General features: G+C 44.3%; 1 protein-coding gene across 1 annotated transcript in view; it reads left to right on the top strand.

The window, feature by feature from the left end:
• PARG (poly(ADP-ribose) glycohydrolase) overlaps window positions 1-4476 on the top strand; it is a 182971-nt gene that overhangs the window by 596 nt on the left and 177899 nt on the right. The gene's annotated exons all lie outside the window — the stretch shown is intronic.

Genomic DNA, 4476 nt, shown 5'->3' with positions numbered 1-4476 from the left:
CCTTACTGAGCCACGAAGGCCACCGGTGGGGAGATGGGGTCACGTGTTTCCTGTCGTGGCGTGAGAAGCCCCGATGAGCCGCCCCGGGGCGGAAAATGACAGGAGGCTCCACCGTCTGCTTTACTCGGGTTTGACGTGAGAAATTGTCTGAGGCGTTCAGGAGGTGTAATTGTGGATGTGAACCTTCAACCCCTCGATGGAAAGAAACTCTCACGCAACTTCCCTCAACTCAGATTCTGGCCCCAGGGGTGCAGAGGGGTTCCCTTTAGCCGGTGCTGTCTGTGCTCGACCCTGGCGTGCGGGGTCGAACCAGTCATCTGGCCTCTCTCTTCGGGCCCTGACACTTGTCAGGAGAGAGAGACAGCTGCATAATCAGGGTAACGGGTGCTTTGATAGATGGCAGGAGTCCCCAGTCCAGTCTGGGACCAAGGACAGTCTCCCAGAAGGTGAGATGCTCACTCTGAGGCCTGAGGAGTGAGGACTGCGGACTCAGCTAGGCGGAGAGGAAGGAAGGAGGCGCTCCCGCGGGCAGCGCGTGAACTGTCAGGGGGAGAGTGAGAGAGGAGACCGAGAGCTCGGCAAAGACCAGATCCTACTGGGACTAGCAGGGTGTTGCACTTTACAAGGCAAGGAGAGGCTAATAAAGGATTTTTGGTAAGGGAGTGGCTTGATCATGTATAATCTTTTTGGGGCTTGGGATAAAGGTCCCCGTGCCTGGTGTGTGGAAAATGAATGGATTGAAAGAAAGCAGAAGTGTAGGCCCAAGACTCATTAAAGGCTAATCTGGGTGGGAGAAAAGATGGTTTTGTACTTAGCTGTGGGCAATAGGGAAGGGGGGAAGTGGTTCCATTTAGGAGAGAATGCAGTGTGTGGGTTTGTACTCAGAAGGAGTATATCTGTGCTGTAAATGAAGGGTTGGAAGTTTTTGGCATAAACATGATGATTGATGCTATGGAGGTTAGATCATAGAAAGCATGCAGAGGAAATAGAGGTGACCTAGGACAGGAACTTTCAGAAACTACCAGTTAGAGTAGACTGGAGAGAAGCAGCCAGAGAAGTAGGGGGAGCCGGGCTTTTGTTGTGTCTTGTAGGGAAGGTAGCATTTCAAAAAGGAGGTCAGGGAGTCCTCTGGTGAGTGGTGTACACTTCTCTGGGGATTTAGAGCAGCGTTTCTCAACCTGTGGGTCGCGACCCCTTTGGGGGTCGAACGACCCTTTCACAGGGGTCGCCTAAGACCATCGGAAAACACATATATAATTACATATTGTTTTTGTGATTAATCACTATGCTTTAATTATGTTCAATTTGTAACAATGAAATTGGGGGTCACCACAACATGAGGAACTGTATTAAAGGGTCATAGCATTAGGAAGGTTGAGAACCCCTGATTTAGAGGCAGTGGGGAGCAGACCTAAACTAAGTACTGAAGGATAAGCAACCAATATGCAAATCGACCTACTGGTTACTATGATGTGCACTGACCACCAGGGGGCAGGTGCTCAATGCAGGAACTGCTCCCTGGTGATCAGTGCACTCCCACAGGGGGAGCACCGCTCAGCCAGAAGCCAGGCTCACAGCTGGCAAGTGCAGCAGAGGGTGGGAGCCTCTCCCGCCTCCATGGCAGTCAGACATCCCCCCCGAGGGCTCCCCCACTGGGAGAGGGCATAGACCAGGCAGAGGGGACCCCCCCCCCACTTGAATTTTGTGCACTGGGCCTCTAGTTTACAAATAAAGGAGGAAAAGTTATTTGCAGGTGGATTTTCTGATTTCCTGCAGAAGATGAACCAAATTAATACTTGGGCTATACTCTATGTGTGTAAATGTTTTCAGTATATCTGACACAGGATGCCAGTTAACAAAGTGTTCAAAGTCTAAATCTATCAAAAATTGTTGTTTCAAATTTTGGAATTTTTTTATGAACTTGGTATTTAGAATTTTTATGTATAGTTATCCTAGGAGAAGTAGGCAGGATAAGGAAGTGGGTATTTTTTCAGTGTCTTTAAATTTTGTGTTATTTATTTTCCTGGGCATATTTCTTATATTGATTAAGATTTGTATATCTACATACAGCCAGAATCTAGCATGCCATTCATATTTTGATAGGGCCTGATTTGTCCAGTTGTGTTGCTGTGGGAGCTCCCTTTTTCTGTCTGTTATAACTACCTAGTTTCTCTCCCACTCCACGGATGGTGCAAGTGGTTAAAGACCCTGCCCTTCAACTGCACTGGAACACTTCATAGTTTTTTTATGAAATAATGTAGGCAGTATTTCGGTTCTACATACTTGTCATTGTGGTACTGTTTTATGTGTATCATAGGAACCTAGACATTGGATACCATATAATCCTTACATTTATGGAAAAAGAAGTGTTAAATTCTACACTGACTCAAAAAGTGATTTTGTTTTGGGGGAACTCATTGCTGGTTTGTAATTTGAGGAATTTTTATACTTGCTGTATTTGATATAATGAAATCAAATAGAGAAGGTGGAACTATAGAAAATGTCCCAGAATCAAGTGGTTCATCTCTTATTCCTTTCTGACTGAAACTAATTTTTTTCTGAAGCCTGATTTGCTGTACTTAAGTAAATCACTAAAGTAGTGATATTTAACAAGAAATATTAAATATATATGTAATTACTTTTTTGAAAGAAACTTTTGAAAAAGCTAAACATTTTTACTAGATAGACTGTTAGTATTTTGTGGAAGGTTCAAATTATGTGGCACTTAATTACAGTGATAAATAAGCTGTTGATTTTCATATATTTGGGACAGCATCTGTTTTGCTCATGTTGTATTTGAGGGCCATACGTAGATGAAAATGAGTCTATGATTCAATATGCCTAGATTCATTGCAGTTTAGACCAGTAGTTGAAACTGTTCAAGATTTTGTATTTTTTATACTAAAATATTATATACATTTAATCTACATGAAGTACATTAACTTTTGAAAGCATGTTTATTTCTAATGCTTATATAAGTTGTGGTTTGCATTTATTTATGTTGCATCTCTCTATACTGAGCTACTTTTGCTACTGTCTGCCGGTCTTTTCTATCTAGTTATCTCATTGACAACTCAAATTTAGTATGTTCAGAATTGACCTAATTATATTTTCCCCCTAAATCCAGACCCTCCCCCCCGATTTCTATTTAATGCTGTCCCATCTTTTAAGTCTGTTAAGCTTAAAACTTAGTGTCACCTTTGATTTCTACGATTATGAAGTCTGTAATGACTCACTTCTCAACTTTTCCTCTCTATTCTCACAAGGATTAGTCTGGTCCTTGGCAGTAGTTCTCCAAACTAGTTGATCATCAAAATCACTTTTTGGAAAAAATATAGATTCTAGCTCCCCTCATACCTCCATCATCACACATACAGGCTCTGATTCAGTACGTGTGATGTGGCTCTGGGACCCACTTATTAGCAGCCTCCCAGTGATTCAGATGGGTTCGGGATCCACTGACCTAGATCAGTAGTTTTCTTGCTGGTTTCTACCAATGAGGTTTCTTCTTGCCCCTTCAGATTTGCCTTCTAGGCTACATGTGTCATGCATTACTGGGACTTCCTTGTTTTGAATTCTGGAATTACAGCTCTGAGTGTGACTTTTGGCACTTTTTTTTTTTGTAATCCCAAGAGAGATACTATTCATTTGCATGTTTACAGGTAAGGAATCTGAGACACAGAGAAAGGACCCTTCAGAAAGTCACATAGGAATCCCGAGGGAGAGCCAGGATTTGAGTCCAGGTAGTCTGATTCTAGAGCCTATACTCTCATTCATTAGACCATACCAACTCTTTTAGAGGCTGGTTGCTTTCTACTCTATGACAAATCCTATCTAATAAAAGAGAAACATGGTAATTAGCGTACGACCTCTACCCTTCCCATTGGCTAATCAGGGTGATATGCAAATTAACTGCCAGCCAAGATGGCGGCCGGCAGCCAGGCAGCTTGAAACTAACATGAGGCTTGCTTGCTTCAGTGATGGAGGAATCCAACGTTCCCCGCCGGCCTTGCCGGCCTCTGAGCCTGCAGTTTGAAACATTGTAACAAATATAGAAGCTAAACAAAACCCCAGAAACCTGCTTTCAGTGATCTGGGATCTCAGAGCTGGAGTTGATACAGTGTTTCGATTATAGAACCCAAACAAACCAGATACCTGCTTTCAGCAGTAGAGGCCTCAGAGCTGGAGCCAGAGCTAAAGCTGGCCCAGAATAAAAAAGAAAAAAAAAAGAAAAAAAGGACAGGTTGGGAGCTTCAGTCACCCACCAGCCTGAAAACAGCCCTCAGCCCCTCACCCAGACTGGCCAGGCACCCCAGTGGGGACCCCAACCCTGAAGGGTGTGTGACCAGCTGCAGACAGCCATCATCTCCTAACCCAGGCTGGCCAGGTACCCCAGTGGGGACCCCCACCCTGATCCAGGACACCCTTCAGGGCAAACCAGCCGGCCCCCACCTGTGCACCAGGCCTCTATCCTAT

Source organism: Myotis nattereri, assembly GCF_964212035.1.
Source record: "Myotis nattereri genome assembly, chromosome: 13".
Lineage (NCBI taxonomy): Eukaryota > Metazoa > Chordata > Mammalia > Chiroptera > Vespertilionidae > Myotis > Myotis nattereri.
Note: the sequence above shows the minus strand (reverse complement) of the source record. Positions and strands in the feature narration are given on the sequence as shown.